The sequence below is a fragment of the Gorilla gorilla genome, chromosome 12 (assembly GCF_029281585.2).
Source record: "Gorilla gorilla gorilla isolate KB3781 chromosome 12, NHGRI_mGorGor1-v2.1_pri, whole genome shotgun sequence".
Lineage (NCBI taxonomy): Eukaryota > Metazoa > Chordata > Mammalia > Primates > Hominidae > Gorilla > Gorilla gorilla.
The window spans coordinates 119,026,778-119,044,910 of NC_073236.2; positions in this window are offsets into that span (position 1 = coordinate 119,026,778).

An 18,133-nucleotide genomic window follows, 5' to 3' on the forward strand; every position below is an offset into this window, starting at 1 on the left:
TGAGAAAAATATGTGTTCTTCTGTCTGGGAAATTATTTTTTCACTTCCTCCTCCTCCTAGAGGCTAAAAAGGCAACTTGGAATAAATCGGTTTATATTGCCAGACCGGTAACAAATGTATAAGTAACATGTGAGGTGTTGATAGAGGCTCTGAAGAAACATAAAAGAGGGTAATGGGATAAAGAGCAGAGGGAAGGGAATTACCATTTTATATAAAACAGTCAAGGTAGTCCCTCTGATAAAGTGGCACTTGGACAAAGATCATAAGGAAGAGCATAAGCCATGTGAATACCTGTGGGAAAGGTGTTCCAGGCAGAAGGAACAATAGGTGCAAAGGCTCTGGGGCAAGGGCAGAATTTGAGGAAAATTAAGTCATCCAGTGTAGCTGCAGCAGAGTTAAAAAGGGGCCAAGTGCTAAGATATGGGGTCAGAGGGCTGGCCAGACACATATCCTGCAGGGCCTTGCAGGCCAGGGAAAGGATTTGAGTTTTCTCTGAGAGAAAATTGGTTCTGTTCTTTCCCACTTCAAATTCTGTGTTTCAGTTTGTACCCAGCAGCCAGAATGACTCTCTTTCAACCCAAGTCATATTGCATCACCTATCTGCTCAAAGTCCCTGCTGCATCTTCACATCAGAGTAAAATCCACAGTCCTCACAGTGGCCTCAAGGTCAGCCCTTCCTACGCGCTCTGGCCCCTGTTGCCTCCCTGACCTCAACATTCCCCCATTCTGCCTTGGCCATGGTGCCTCCTGGCTGTTCCTCAAATTAAAAGAAAAAAAGTGACATCAGCAAAAATGGCAAAGACCTCTGAAAATTATCTCTGCTTTAGAAGCAATTGGGAAAATGGCAAAATTTGTCAAAATCAGTTTTTTCATAACTTTGAAAATAAACACTGGCAGCAATCAGGATAGTATTTATGTGAAAAAAGTTGAATTTTGAAAAGAACAGAATGATTTTAGGCATTTTAACCTGCCCTTTTTCCATCACTCTTGCTCTAGCTCCATGGAAACCTTGAAAACCAACAGCCTTAAATCACACTAAAAACCATCAGCCCGGCAGCCTCTGGAGGGGTAGATTGGCGATGGAGTTCCCTCGAAGCCTAATTCCCAGACAACTATCATTACCTCACCTGGATGTGTGGTGCTTCCCTGGAAGACCCCCATCTACAAGGCTGTCTTTATTTAACCTAATTCATAATTTACCAGCTACAAAAATCCTTTTCCCTAGGAATGTTTGCCAAAACAAATTAGAGGCAATTGATTAACTTTGCAGCTTTGAGGCAGTGGAAACAGTTGGGGGAAAAAATATGCTAATCAAAAAAGTTTTGTTTTTTTTTTTTACTTTAAAACTTTTGTCTTCCACAATTGTTTTAATTTAATTATTTTCTTTTTTAATTATACTTTAAGTTTTAGTGTACATGTGCACAACGTGCAGGTTAGTTACATATGTATACATGAGCTAGGGAAGGAACTATCCATAGGGGATTTGAAAAGTTATGACATATACCTCCAATTGTAGAAGGTCATATGCATGTGTAGGGCTGTGCACATTCCAGTAAAGACCTGAGAAAGCCCTAAACTCTCTCTGTGGGCTGACCTTGGGCTCTGGACAAGCATGTAGTGAAGGCAAAGACAGAGTCATCAACGATCTGACTGAGTTTTGGAGACACACACCAACACACACACAGAGCCCTTAGGCAAAGACTGGAAGAATTATTGGTTCCACACATGTAAGAAAATCTCCATCCAGTAATTAGCTGACATTTAAGCTAACCAAGCAGAGACATCAGTGTTCACACACAACAAAGAATACAGACTTTACAGAATTAGTTCAGAAAAGTCTCTGAAGAAACAAACAATACAAAAAGAAACAGCAACAACAAGCCAGAGGAAGGGGAGATAACCTGATTTCTAGAGTTGCTACGTTGTATTATTTAATTTGTCTGTTTTTTGTTTTGTTTTGTGTTGTTTTGAGATGGAATCTCGCCTGTCGCCCAGGCTGGAGTGCAGTGGCGTGATCTCTGCTCACTGCAAGCTCCGCTTCCCGGGTTCATGCCATTCTCCTGCCTCAGCCTCCCAAGTAGCTGGGACTACAGGCGCTACTTGGGAGTGGCCACCACACCCGGCTAATTTTTTGTATTTTTAGTAGAGACAGGGTTTTACCATGTTAGCCAGAATGGTCTCGATCTCCTGACCTCGTGATCTGCCTGCCTCAGCCTCCCAACATGCTGGGATTACAGGCGTGAGCCACCACGCCCAGGCTAATTTGTCTGGTTTTTAATAAAATATTATGAGAGATACAAAGCATCAAGAACAAGTATATCCCATACAGGGGGAAGGGAATGGAGAAGCAGCCAACAGAGAAAATCCAAGCATTGTACTTACTAGACTACCACTTTCGTTATTACAAATGAGTTAAAAGAACTAAAGGAAACCATGTCTTAAGAACTAAAAGAAAGTATAAGAAAGATATTGCCTAAAATAAATAATATCAATAGAGATAGAAATTATTAAAAAGGAGCCAACTGGAGAATCTGGAAGTAAAAAGTGTAATAATTAATTTAAAATTCACTAAAGGGGCTCAATAACAGATCTGAGCAGGCATAAGAAAGAATCAGCAAACTTGAAGATAGGACAATTGAGATTACTCAGTCTGAGAAACAGAAAAACAAATGAATGAAGAAAAATGAACAGATCTTCAAGTACATGTGAAACACTGCCAAGCATACCAACATATGCTTGATATGGGCAGAAAAAAAATATTTGAAGAAATAATGGCTAAACGCTTTCCAAATGTGATGAAATACATGAATCTGCACATTCAAGAAGTTTCAAGAACTCCAAGCATGATAAACTCAAACAAATTGACACTCAGTTACATTGTACCCAAATTGTCAAAAACCAAAGATAGAGAATTTTATAAGCAGCAAGAAAAAAGTGACTCGCCATGTACAAGGGACCCTCAATAATATCCAAGGCTGATTTCTCATCAGAAATCATGGAAGCCAGAAAGCAGTGGGATGAAATTTTTTGTTTTTAGACAAGGTCTTGCTCTGTTGCCAAGGCTGGAGTGCAGTGGTGTGATCATAGCTCACTGCAGCCTTAACATCCTGGGCTCAAGTGATCCTCTCACGTTAGTCTCTCAAGTAGCTGGGACTACAGGTGCACACCAACACACCAACCAACCAAATTTTCTTATTTTCTGTAGAGTTGGGGTCTTGTCATGTTACTCAGGCGGTCTTGAACTCTCGGGCTCAAGCAGTCCACCCACCTCAGCCTCTTGAAGTGCTTGGATTACAGGCATGAGCCCCCATGCCCAATCCTGAATGAACTATTTAAAATGCTGAAAGGAAAAGTCAACCAAGAATTCTATAGCTAACTAAATTAAACGTCAAGAATGAAGAAAAATTAAGATATTCCTAGATAAACAAAAGCTAAGAGATTTTGTTTCTAGTAGGCTTGATCTATAAGAAATGCTAAAAGGAGTCCTTCCTTCAGGTTAAAATGAAAGGACATAGAAACTCAGAGCCATATGAAGAGATAAAGAACACTAGTAAAAGTTACACAGTAGTTGCACCAGTCAATATAAAAGCCAGTATCATTTGCTTTGTAATACCTCTAATTTTCTATATGATTTAAGTGGCAAAATTGTAATTATAAATCTGTTAATGGTACACAATGTATAAAGATGTAACCTGTGATAATAACTATATAAAATGGAGGCATTGTATAGGAATACAGTATATACTTTTGAAACTAAGTTCATACTATTCAAACTAGTTTGTTATAAGTTTAAGATATTAATTGTAATCACCAGGACAACTACTAAGAAAATAAGTAATAATCCCAGCACTTTGGGAGGCCAAGGTGGGCAGGTCACTTGAGGTCAGGAGTTCTGACCAACATGGTGAAACCCTGTCTCTACTAAAAATACAAAAAATTAGCTGGGCGTGGTGGCAGGCACCTGTAATCCCAGCTACTTGGGAGGCTGAGGCAGAAGAATCACTTGAACCCAGGAAGTGGAGGTTGCAGTGAGCCAACATTGCACTATTGCACTCCAGCCTGGGTGATAGAGTGAGACTCCATCTCAAAAAAAAAAAAAAAAAAAGAAAAGAAGAAGAAGTAATACACATCAATATATACAAGCATAAAATGCTTTACAGAAATAAAAGGGGCTATTTGTAAAGAAACAGCAGGGAATTAAAATGAAACAGTAGAAAATATTTAACATCAAAGAAGGCAGTGATAGAAGAATACAGGAACATAAAAGCCATAAGACATAGAGAAAACAAATAATAAAATGACAGAGGTAATTCCCAACATGGGAGTAAATTACATTAGATGTAAATATATTAAACATTCCAAAGGCAAAGGTTGTCAGATTTTTTAAAAGGACCCAAATATATGCTATCTACAAGAGTTACACCTTTTTAAAAAAATGTCCAGCTTTTATTTTAGATACAGAGAGTACATGTACAGGTTTGTCACATGGGTATATTGCACCCAGGTAGTGAGCATGGTACCAAATAGTTTTTCAATCCACTCATCCCTCTAATATTCTTCAGTATCTATTGTTCCTATATTTATGTCCATGTGTGCTCAATATTTAGCTTCCACTTAGAAGTAAGAACATGCGATAGTTTTCTGTTCCTGCATTAATTCACTTAGGATTATGGCCTCCTGCCGCATCCATGCTGCTGCAAAGGACATGATTTCATTCTTTTTTATGGCTGCATAGTATTTCATAGTGTATATGTACCACATTTTTCTTCTCCAATCCACCACTGATGGGCACCTAGGTTGATTCCATGTCTTTGCTGTTGTGAATAGCACAGCAATGAACATACAAGTGCATGTGTGTTTTTGGTATAATGATCTATTTTCCTTTAGGTATATATTCAGTAATGGGATTGCTGGGTTGAATGGTAATTCTATTGTAAGTTCTTTGAGAAATCTCCAAACTGCTTTCCACAGTGGCTAAACTAATTTACATTCCCATCAACAGTATATAAGTATTCCCTTTTCTCTGCAGCCTCACCAGCATCTGTTGTTTTTTGCCTTTTTAATAATAGCCATTCTGACTAGTATGAGATGGTATCTCTCTGTGGTTTTGATTTGCATTTCTCTGATGATTAGTGATGATGAGTATTTGTTCATGTTTGTTAGGTGTTTGTATGTCTTTTGTGACGTGTCTGTTTCTTACTTGTTCATTTGTTTAAGTTCCTTATAGATTCTATATATTAGATCTTTGTTGGATGTATAATTAGTGAATATTTTCTCCCATTCCGTAAGCTGTCTGTTTGCTCTGTTGATGCTTTCTTTTGCTGTGCAGAAGCTCTTCAGTTTAATTAGATTCCATATTTATGGAATCTATTTAGATTCTATTTTTATGTTGCAGCTGCTTTTGAGGACTTAGCCAAAAATTATTTGCCAAGGCCAATGTCAAGAAGGCTATTTCCTAGGTTTTCTTCTAGAATATTTATAGTTTGAGGTCTTTTGTTTAAATCTTTAATGGATTTTGAGTTAATTTTTTAATATGATGAAAGGTGAACATGTAGTTTCATTCTTCTGCATATGGCTACCCATTTATCCCAGCACCATTTATTGAATAGGGAGTCCTTTCCCCCTTGCTTTTTTTTGTCAGCCTTGTCGAAGATTGGATGATTGTAGATGAGCAGCTTCGTTTCTAGGTTCTGTATTCTATTCTGTTGGTCTGTGTGTCTGTTTTGGTTACTGTAGCCTTATAGTATAGTTTGAAGTTGAGTAGTGTGACTAGAACTGATAAAAAATTTTAGAAAGCTTTCAGGATGTAAAATCAATTTTCAAAAATCAGTAACATTTCTATGCACCAATAAAGTCCAAGCTGAGAGTCAAACAAGAACACAATTCCATTTACAAAAGCCACAAAGAAAATAAAATATCTGGTGATACAGCTAATCAAGGAAGTGAACGATCTCTACAAGAAGAACTGCAAAATACTGCTGAAAGAAATCAGAGATGATGCAAATAAATGGAAAAAATTCCACGTTTATGGATTGGAAGAATCAATATCTTTAAGATGACCACACTACCCAAAGTAATTTACAGATTCAATGCTATTCCTATCAAGAGTTACGCTTTAGATTCAAAAATGAAAACAGGTTGAAACTTAAAGAATTTTTAAAATGCCAAAGGTGACTAGAATATTAGACAAGAGAGTTCAAGACAAAAAAAAAGTTAATAAAGACAAGTAAGAACATTTACAATGATAAACAGATAACATTAATAAATATCTAACAATAAAGCCCCATAAGACAAGAAGCAAAAACTGACAGAATTAAAGAGGTAAATAGACCATTTAACAATAACATTTTGAGACTTCCATATCCCACTTTTAATAATGAAAAGAGCAACTAGATAGCATATCAAAAAATCAAAAATATAGATGACTGATATAAGACCTGAACAGCACTATTAACCAACTAGACTTAACAGGTATCTATTAGAGGACTCCACTCAATAGCATAATACATGTTTTTCTCAAGTGCTCACGGAATATACTTCAAGATAGACCATATATTAAACCATAAAACAAGTCTCAATCATTTTTAAATGATTAAAATAATAAAAGGTATTTTCTTTTACGATATGGAATGAAATTATAATCAACAAAAGAAGAAAATGTAGTGAGTTCACAAATATGTGAAAATTAAACACACTTCTAAATAACCAATGAACCAAATTAGAAATTACAAAGGAAATTATAAAATGCTTTGAGATGTGTGAAAATATAAACACAACGCAACAAAAAAGGCTGACCAAAAAAAACAAAGGCAGAAGGCTCAAATTACTAAACTCAGGAATGAAAAGCTTTACGGAAATAAAAGGAAATATAAGGGAATATTATAAACAATTGTGTGACAACAAATTAGATAACCTAGATAAAATAGAAAAATTCATAGAAAGACACAAACTACTGAAATCTCAAGAAAAAAATAGGAAATCTGACAGTCCTGTGAAAAATAGAGTTTGAATAAGTAATCAAAGCACTTCCCTCAAAGAAAAGCCCAGAATCAGATGTCTTCACTGTTGAATTCTACCAAACATTTAAAGAATAATTAACACCAATACTTCACAAATTTTTTCAAAACACAGAAGAGGAAGAAGAGCTTCCCAACCCATTCTATGAGGTCAGCATTTCTCTGATACCAACCAAAGACATCACAAGAAAAGAAAACTACAGACAAAAATCTCTCATGAATATAGATCCAAATATCCTCAACAAAATACTAGAAGACCAAATCTGTAATATATAAAAAAGACGAAGTGAGTTTTATCCCAGGAATGAAACATTGGTTCAACATATGAAAATTCAACCATATAATACACCATATTAATATAGTAAAGGACAAAAGTGCATAATCATCTCATTTGACAAAATATAAAGCCCTTTCATAGTAATAAAAAACACTCAGCAAACTAAGAATACAAGTAAACTTTTTCAACCTGTTAAAATGCATCCACAAAAAAAAAAGAGAAAAAAAACTAGAGCTAACTTTATACTTAAAGTTAAAAGAATGAAAACTTTCCACTGAAGATCGGGAACGAGAAAAGGATGCCCTTGCTTATCACTTATATTCAGCATTGTACCTCACACCAGGACAATTAGGAAAGAAAATGAAATAAAAAGCATCCATATTTGAAAAAAAAGGAGACAAACCATTTATATTTGTAGATGGTACTGAATATAATAATATACACACACATATATATGCACACACATGAACTATTAGAACTAATAAGCAGGTTCAAAAGGTTGAAAGATACAAAATCAATACACAAAATATAAAATATAGCATACCAAAAATCAAGTGTATTTCTACAGTAGCAATGAACAATTCAAAAAATAAATTAAGAAAACAATTCCATTTTAAATGCATCAAAAAGAATAAATAAAATAACAAAGATGTGCAGGATTTGTACACTGAAAACATCATTAAAAGAAATTAAAGACCTAAATAATTGAGAAGATATCCTGTGTTCCTAGAAGGAAGATTTGATATTGTTAAGGTAGCTGTGCTCCCCAAATTGATCTACAGATGCAAAGCAATCTCTATTAAAACTCCAGCTGAATTTTTTGCAGAAATTGACAAGCAGATTCCAAAATTCATATGAAAATGCAAGGGACTCAAAATAAACAGCACCATCTTGGGAATATAAGAACAAAGTTAGAGGACTCACAACTCACAATATCAAAACCTACTACCAAGCTATAGTAATCGAGGCTGTGTAGAATTGGCATTAGGATATATATATATATAGAAAAATCAAATAGAATGAAGAATTCAGAAATAAACTCATATATTCTACCAGTAATTAATTTAAGACAAGAATGCTATGACAATTAAGTCGGGAAAGAACAATCTTTTCAACAAATGGTATTTGGTCAAGTGGATATCCACATGTAAAAGAATGAATTCATATCCCTGCTTCACACAATATACAAAAATTAGCTCCAAATGTATTAAAGACCTAAATTTAAGAGTAAAAACTCTAAAACTCTTCAAAGGAAATATAGGTATAAATCTTCATGACCTTGGATTAGTCAATGGTTTCTTAGATATGATACCTAATGCACAAAGAAAATATAAATAAATTGCACTTTATCAAAATTAAAATATTTGCTTTTGAAAGTACATTAGTGGTTGCCAGGCGCTGGGAGAAGGTGAGAGAATGGAGAGTGACTGATAATGGCATGGAGTTTCTTTTATTAAAACCTTCTTTAAAATATTTAAAAAATATCTTTATTGAGATAATCAATAACGATTATATCTTTATTGAGATAATAATCAATAATAAGGCCTGGCACAGTGGCTGACACCTGTAACCCCAGCACTTTGGGAGGCTGTGGCGGGTAGATCCTTTGAGTCAGGAGGTCCACACCAGCCTGGCCAACATGGTGAAACCACGTCTCTACTAAAATTACAAAAATTAGCTTGGTGTGGTAGCACATGCCTGTAATTCCAGCTACTCGGGAGGCTGAGGCATGAGAATCTCTTGAACTCGGGAGGCAGAGGTTGCAGTGAGCCAAGATCTAGCCACTGCATGCCAGCCTGAGTGACTGAATGACGCTCTGTCTTAAAACAAAACAAAACAAAAAGATATAATCATTCACATTTTATACAATTCACCTAAAATGTAAAATTCAATGGTTTTTAGTATATATTTCAGAGTTGTGCACCCATCACTACAATCAATTGTAGAACATTTTAAGATTCCCAAAAGAAACACTACACCCCTTAGTCATCACCGCCCAATTCCCCTTCCGTTATAGTCATAGGTAACCACTAATCTATGTTCTGTTTTTATGGATTTGCCTCTTCTGGACATTTTATATAAATAAAATCATACAGTATGTGGTCTTTTCTGACTGGCTTCTTTAACTCAGTGTAATATCTTCAATGTTTTTCCATGTTGTAGCATGTATCAGTACTTCCTTTCTTCTTATTGCCAAATAATATTCCACTGTATGGACATACCACGTTTTATTTATCTATTCATCAGTTGATGGACACGTGGATCATTTCTGCTTTTTGACTAGTATGAATGATGTGGATACAGGGTTTTTTTGGAATGAATAAAACGTCCTGAAATTAGGTAGTGGTGACTTCGTGAATATTCTAGAAACCACTAATTTGTAGACTTTATGACATGTGAATTCTATCTCAAAAAAAAAAGTCATACTCTACTTTATGGCCTTTTCACTTGCTGTTTCCTCTTCTAGAATCATCATCCTTAGATACCTATCTGGCTTCCTTTCTACCTGCTCTAATTTCACTTTTAAATGTGTCCTCCCCTTGCCATATATAATATACTGTATGTATTTATATATCCTATATAGTTTAGTACTCCTTTTCTTTATTGTCTGCCTTCCCCCATTAAAACAGCACTTGGAATAATGCCTAGCACAAAAGTCAACAAATGTTGGTTGAATGAATACATTAGAGGATTTTGTGCAGAGTTAACAAGACCTATCTTAGGTTTTAACAGAATCACTCTGGCTATGTGTGGCAAATAGACACCAGGAGAGAGAGAGAGAGTAAAAACAGGAAGACCACTTAAGGTTATTGCCATAGCTCTGTTGCAAGATGTTGATAGCTTGGACTACATGTTCCAACAATTTTTAAAACAGAAACAACTGGTTTTAACTTGTCCTAGGACAAGTTTTCAAATATTTTCTCCCATCCTGTATGTTGTCTGTTTACTCTGTTGATGGTTTCTTTTGCTGTGCAGAAGCTCTTTAATTAGGTCCAACTTGTCAATTTTTGTTTTTGTGGCGGTTGCTTTTGAGGACTTAGCAATAAATTATTTACCAAGGCTGATGTAAAGAAGAGTACTTCCTAGTTTTTCTTCTAGGATTTTTAGTTTGTGTTCTTACATTTAAATCGTTAAAGGATTTTGAGCTAATTTTTGTATATTGTGAAAGATAGGGATCCAGCTTCAATTTTCTGCCTATGGCTAGCCAATTATCCCAGCACCATTTACTGAATAGGGAGTCCTTTTTCCATTGCTTTTGTCCATCTTGTCAAAGATGAAATAGTTGTAGGTGTGCAGCTTTATTTCTGAGTTTTCTATCTGTTCCATTGGTCTGTGTATCTGTTTTTGTAAGAGTATCATGCTGTTTTGGTTATGTGGCTACACACTATAGTTTGAAGTTGATTAACGTGATGCCTCTGGCTTTGTTTTTCTTGCTTAGAATTACTTTGGCTATTTGAGCTTTTTTTGTTGTTCCATGTGAGTCAACCCAGGTGCCCATCAATGGCAGGGTAGATAAAGAAAATGTGATACATATACACCATGGAATACTACACAGCCATAAAAAAGAATGAAATGTCCTTTGCAGCAACATGGTTGAAGCTGGAGGCCATAATCCTAAGCAAATTAATGCAAGAACAGAAAACCAAAATTACATGTTCTCACTTATAAGTGGGAGCTAAGCATTGAGCACACATGGACATAAATATGAGAACAATACACATCGTGGACTACTTGAGGATAGTGGAGAGGGGCTGAGTTAAAAAACTACTTATTGCGTACTATGCTCATTACCTGGGTGACAGGATCCATACTCCAAACCTCAATGTCACACAATATGCCCATGTAACAAATCTGCACATGTACTGCCACAAATTTGAAATAAATGTTGGGGGAAAAAAAAAACACCTGAAAAGCGTGACTAAGAAATTTTGGAAACTATGAGGGTGGGTTAAATGTCAATGAAGAATTAAGATAATTTTTCATAGGAGACACAGGGCCTGGCATGCCTTTGAAGGAAAATGTAATCAGTGCCCAACTGTGAATTGTTTCCATGTGTTTGTCAGCAACCTAATAAAATAATACAAAAGTGTTGATGATGTCCCAGCCCTAGATCTGCCAACTCAGGGTGCTAAGCAGCCCACCAGGCTTGAGGGATCCAGAATCTATTTCTTTCTACTGCTCTGGGACAAACCTTCAACCCTCAGAGTCAGGATGATAGGAATTCACTTCAGTGGAGACTTTGCGTTTTTCTCCACCAATCTGTTTCTCATTCTTCCCCAACACACGCAGAACATGAATGCCTTCTCTTCTCTGCTGGGGCCTCCTTCTTTTATATAGAAAAGGGTCCAGCTTCCTTGTCACTGAAAGGGTTATGAGAAAGGGTTTTATTTTTTTAAGTATAAAAACAACTGGTTTAATAATGGAAAGGCCTAGCGTTTGTTCAATCCATAAGCCAACACTCTGACCCTCTGGTACTATGCAAAGGTATATTACAGGGGCAATCCTGGGCCCAGCCTCAGACAGGGTAATGGTCTTCACCAGGACAAATGAACTTATATTGGCAACAGTCATTGACAAAGACTTATACTTCACTTCTCAATGTTTTGTAGTGTTCAGCGGGTTATAAGGATACTTTTACCAGAGATGCTCTCCTTAAGGCCATCAGTCTATTTGGGGAAGAAATAAGCACAAGTCATCCCGTCCAGCTCAATTGTTAGGTGTTTCTGAGCCATACATTGGAAAGACTCTCACCGTGGAGTGCCCAATATTTTATCTTGATATTTCACAGAGAACATCTGATGAAACAACGTGTGCTCATTCTGGAAGGCCTCAACTACACAATCCCCTATATGTCTCTTGGTTGGCACCCGTCTGATGCTCCTAAGCCTCTAAGGCTTCACACACACACACACACGCACACACACACACACACACATACACGCACACACAGCAATGTGTTTCCATTATTAGAAAGTGACTTCCCAATCCGGCTCTAAGAACCAGTTACTTCAAATTTAATTTACTCATACATACATTCATTCATTCATCCATCACTCATGGATTAATTTATCTAAAATTTCCTAAGGGCTTTCTTTATGCCAGGCATGATGATAAACATCAGAAATAGGTGTGCTGCCCTCAGGGAGCATGCAGTCCAGTTGATGAAACAGAAATATTATTTGACCAAAGGGCAGACACAGGGAGTGCAGAGGAAGGGCTGTGAAATTCAGTCTGCCAGGGATGGGAAGACCCCACAGAGGTCAAAGCATTTAAGTCGTGTCTTCAAAAATGGGTAGGAATTGTTGAGAGAGAAAATTTAAAGGGTGTTCTCTTGTGAGGATCATTAACCATTTTCAGTGTTTTGATTTTCCTATTCTTTGTGGAACCTGACCATACACCAGTTTATAATTCACTATATTAAACCCTCAAGTTTCCCTAAGAGGCTGACAGTTACCACCAGGGTTGGCTGCTTGTAGCTACAATGCTCTGGCATTGGGTGGCTGTTGCTTGTTCTGTACCAGACCCTGAGTCAGTCGACCCCAGGGGAGTCCATCTCATTCCCCAGCCCCATCTCATTCAAGAAAGATCGCTGAGCACCCAGTGTGATACACGGCCTGTGTATTCTCAGTTACCATATGGCTGTGTTAATGTCACTTATTGTTCAATTTAGAAAAGAAGCAAGTGGGTCCCTAGGGGCCTTTCACCAGCACCCATACTTGCCCATGCCTGTCCTTAGGCCTCTTTTCTTTCCCCTCTAGGGTGGTATATTAGTCCATTCTCATGCTGCTATGAAGAAATACAGAGAATGGGTAAGTTATAAAGAAAAGAGGTTTAATGGACTCATAGTTCTGCAAGGCTAGGGAGGCCTCAGGAAAATTACAATCATGGCAGAAGGCATCTCTTCACAGGGCAGCAGGAGGGAGAATGAGCACAAGCAAAGGAAATGCCAGATGCCTATAAAACCATTAGATCTCATGAGAACTCATTATCACGAGACCAGCTTGGGAAAACTGCCCCCATCATTCAATTATCTCCCACCAGTTCCTTCCCATGACACGTGGGGATTATGGGGTATATTAGTCTGTTTTCACATGCTGAGGTAAAGACATTCCCGAGACTGGGCAATTTACGAAAGAAGGAGGTTTAATGGGCTTACAGTTCCAAGTGGATGGGGAGGCCTCACAATCACGTTGAAGGCAAGAAGGAGCAAGTCACGTCTTACATGGATGGCAGCAGGCAGAGAGAGAGTTTATGCAGGGTAACTCTGCCTTATAAAGCCATAAGATCTCATGAGACTTATTCATTGTCACAAGAACAGCATAGGAAAGACCTGCCCCCATGACTCAACCTCCCACTGGGTCCCTCCCACAACATATGGGAATTCAAGATGAGACTTGGATGGGGACATAGCCAACCCATATCATGGGGATTACAATTCAAGATGAAATTTGGGAGGGGACACAGCCAAATCATATCAGGTGGTGAAAGCCTTCACTCTCACACTGAATTTTCCTGAACACAGTGTCTCCTTTGCACCCCACACCTTGTTTTCTAACATAGTAGATTACAAGGCTGGCAGCTGGAAGACCAAGGCTCCTCCAGCTTATAGGAGTGAAGATTTTGAGGATGGTGCAAAGATGGAAGAACAATATATTTTCCCACACGAGGGGGAGGCCATCTATTTTGCCCATAGTTAGTTGAGGATCCCTTCTTTGCTTCATAAGAACTTCAAAATTAATTTATCTCTAATCTGTGCCGTCAGTCACCAAATCTTCCAACTTGCTCAGGTCCTCTACCAACAGACACTTCAGTTACCTGTAGCTGTTGGATACAAATACTTGAGAAGCTCCTTAGAGGGGAAGTTGGTTGCATAATGTTTTCTGGAGCTCCTCTCAACTGCAATAGGCCTCTAGCTCAGGACATTCACTCTCAGGACATGGGTGTCTTGTTATACCCTTTCCTACAGAGGCCTGGCCAAATCACCAGGGGATAATTGGCAGGTGGACTGAAGAACAGGGAGCTGCAGATAGATTCCCAAGGAGCTGTGATATCTAAGGCAAAGGAAAAGGATCCCACAGTGGAGAGTGGATGTAGCCAGGTGGTTGCGGGGGAATGAAAGGACTGAAGGGTGACAAGGCAGTCTCTCCACAAGGGAGCAGTGGCACCAAGTGTCAGATGCCACAAAGAGGTCAGTTAAGCAAAACCTGAATCCTTGAGAAATTGAGAGGCTGCTGATGAGCTCTGCAAGAGCAGTTCTAGTGAAGTGGTGGAGGTGGCAGCCAGGTTGCAGTGAATAACACAGAGAGTGAATGGCAAGGGTGATGGCTGCACAACAATGGAATTTTCTTAATTCTGCTGAAATGTACACCTAAAAATGGTTAAAATGGTAAATTTCATGCTATATACATTTAACCACACACACACACACACAAAGACTAGAAAGTGGTCAAAAGAGAGACAGAGAGAGACTCTGGGACATAAGGAAAGAAGAGAGCTAGAAAGAAAGAAGATAGAAGCGATTTGGTCATAAATTTCTATTTTGCTTTAGGGAGGGAGCAACTTGAGCAAGTTAATAGGCCAAGTGGGGGGAGTTGCTAAACATACATGACAGAGGACTTGATGGTGCAAAAGAGGGAAATGGGGAAAATGAAGTCAAGGGCAAAGTAGAGTGACTGATCTTGGAAAGGAACTGTATTTGCATTATCTTCCAAAATCAGAAGGGAAGCAGGGAGGATGTGGAGCAGGAGAGATGCAGGCACTGAGGCATGGAGGAGAGGGGAGAAGGAAGGCTGGGCTTCTGAGCTTAGTGGGCTGTGGCGGTAAGGGGGTTGGTGGGGCGGACAAGGCTGAAACCACCACTGTGGGGCTGGATAAGGGGGTCACCCATCAGTATAAAAAAGGCCCTGATTTTTTTGTACTGATTTTATCAAGTAGCAAAGGGCAATGAGGAAATGCTTTTTCTGGTGAGCCATCTTTCTGTCTTTTCTTGGTCACTGACTCTCAGCTGTGAATTAGTTGTCTTGACTCCAGCTGCCAGAGTCTCCTCCGGAGAAAACTTAGACAAATGTTCCTCCACCCATTAGGCCGGTGTCTCCAGGAGCCTCCAGGTTGACTTAGCTAAAGTCGTCCACAAAATTCAGACTGGACTCCCAGGCTAAGCTCTGGGCAATCAGACACAGGTGTGGGGACAATCCCAGGATCAGCCTTGGCAGCACATCCAGCAGAGCTGCTGAGACCAGTAGGCTTTCAGTCACTGGGCCCCATAACTTGGACTTCCTGCTTAATCAACAAAGACAATACACACACACACCAGGCTGGGCAAGACCAGTGTCAGGATTCTCCCTTTGATTTCTGCTTTTCCTCTTTTATTATCACATGGTTGTTATGATTGCTATTATTACTGTTATCATCACTATTATCATTGTAGTTGAATTCAACCCCATGAGATTTGGAATCCAACACAGAACATAGATAAATGCAGCATAAAAGCATTTTTATCTAGCCTGCCTCGTATATTAAGTTTCAGCTTTATAGGATTAAAACCAGCTGAGGTCTGAGGGCTTCCTCAGGCCCACTTGACTACCTTCAGGCACCCTGTGTGGTTTGCCACCCACAGTGGAGAAGACGCTTCTGGGATGCAGACGGCAGAGGATTGGAAAGGCTGGCAGGCAGGTGGTTGGAGAAGCCTCTCATAGCTTCTCAGGCCTGCAGCCATGGGATCCTAACCTCTGCTGCTCAATGTTAATATTGCTGAAATCCCAGACCTCAGGCAAGACTCTGAGGGACAAGAAAACCCAAGGGACAAGAGAAAAGGGAAGGATAAGGGCCCTGCACCAACAGAGGGAATAGGGGCTAGTTTTGGGAAGTGGGCCAGGCCTGGCTTAAGGTGAACTTCACCATCATTTGCAGGCTACAGGCATTTGTACTAGCCTAAGAGAGGTGCAAAGGGGGAAGAAATCAAAGAGCAAAACCCGTCATCATGGTCGGGGTTTGACCAGCAAGAATAAGCCCCTGGGAAAATGAACACTAAATGCCCCCACCCTGCTCCCCGCATTTCTCTTTAGAATTATGGCGGTATACCTGGGGCTTCTGGCAGAACTGATGCACTTTGTGGCTGGAGTTCTGAAGCTGAAAGTACATGACAACAAAGACACTCTACTCCAAACCCACCTCACTCCCCCAGCAAGGCCTGCTGTGTTGAAAGTCTCTCTTTGTGGAATAATTCCCTGTTGGAAACATTCATTTCTTCAAGAAAATACATTTATCAAATTCTCACATACACCTGCTTAAAACACAAGGCCTCTGAAGGATTTTACTCTGAGTGACCATTAGAAATGGTGTTCACACTGTGAATGAGTTTCGGTTCTCTGATAGGCAGTGTCTTCATCCCATCGAGCTGCTATAATAAAATACCGTAAACTGGGCAGCTTATAAACAACAAAAATTTATTTCTTACAGTTGTGGAAGCTGAAGTCCAAGATCAAGGTGCTGACAGATTCAGCGTCTGTTGAGGACCCATTTTTTGGTTCATAGATAGTGTCTTCTTGCTGTGTTCTCAGAAAATGGCAGGGGTGAGCTAAGCTCTCTGAGGTCTCTTTCCTAAGGGCACCAATCCCATTCATGAGAGCTTTGTGCATATGACCTAATCACCTCCCAAAGTCCCCACCTCCTAAAGCAATCGCCTTGGAAGCTAGGTTTCAACATAGGAATACTGAGAGGACATAAACATTCAGATAACAGCAGGCAGAGAGCTGGGGGTATGTGGTAGTGGAGTGGTGGACCGGGAGCTCAGACAGGATAAAGGCCTTGACACTGCCCATAGGCAAAATTCCCTGGACTTCATAAGGATCTCCAGAAGGCATTTAAAGACCACTTTCAACTCTAAATTTCCAGAGGCTGTGATGAGTGTCTCTTAGAATCTGGATTCCAACCCAGAGAGCCCTGGTTTGAAAGTATATGTTCTTCCAGCTTTACTTCATTCTGCAATTCTCTTTCACGTGCTCCTCCAGGATGGCTCCTAGGACAGCTGCATTCCCTGGTTATCTTAGGAGATGGGTGTTCCCGTTGTCTGTACTTAGAAAATGGATTGAAATCACCAAGTCTGCAGAAATGAAGAGAGGAAATCAAGCCTGTTGGTGCACAGATCTTTGCCCTTCTAACCCAGTTTGTGCTCATCTTTCCTAGAGGAAGGACCCAGGCAGAACCCAAGGGCCAGAGGACACCGTGTTTTAAGAGAAGCTCTTGGTCTCCTGGGAGCTCTTACTGATGTTGTGAGAGGAGAAGTGGACAAGGCTGGGGAAGCTGGAGAAGAGACCCTAGTCCCATCCTGGAAATAGATGAATGTCATTGTGATATCCCAAAAAGGAATAGAAATTGATTTCTTAAGAGGAAAACGGACTTAGGAATAAGAAGAATAGACTTTTATGTGAACGGCATAGAAACATAAGATCAGAAGGAAGAAGTGGCAAAAGAATAAAAAATACAAGCAAGATATTAAAAATGAAGAGAAATTACATGAAGATGCTAACAACAATGAGGTATGTCTTTGGAGAATATCTAGCCTTTAATTTGCATTTTCTTCAAGATTAAAGAAATAATTATGGCCAGGCATTGCAATCGTTGCATCCAAGACGCTGGCCACAGCCAGGGAGGTGGAGCTGGGGCTGTATGCTTTGCAAACCGGTGGGACGGGAACAGGCAGGAGCCCTGCCCCTATCGAGTTGGCAGGGCAGGAGCCCTGAGCTCCTGGGCGCAGCTGCAGCCGCCCAGCCAGGGCTCTGGGCATCCCTGAGCTCTGGGGGCCCAGGAAGTGCCCTCTGCCCCTGCAAGCTCAGAAGTG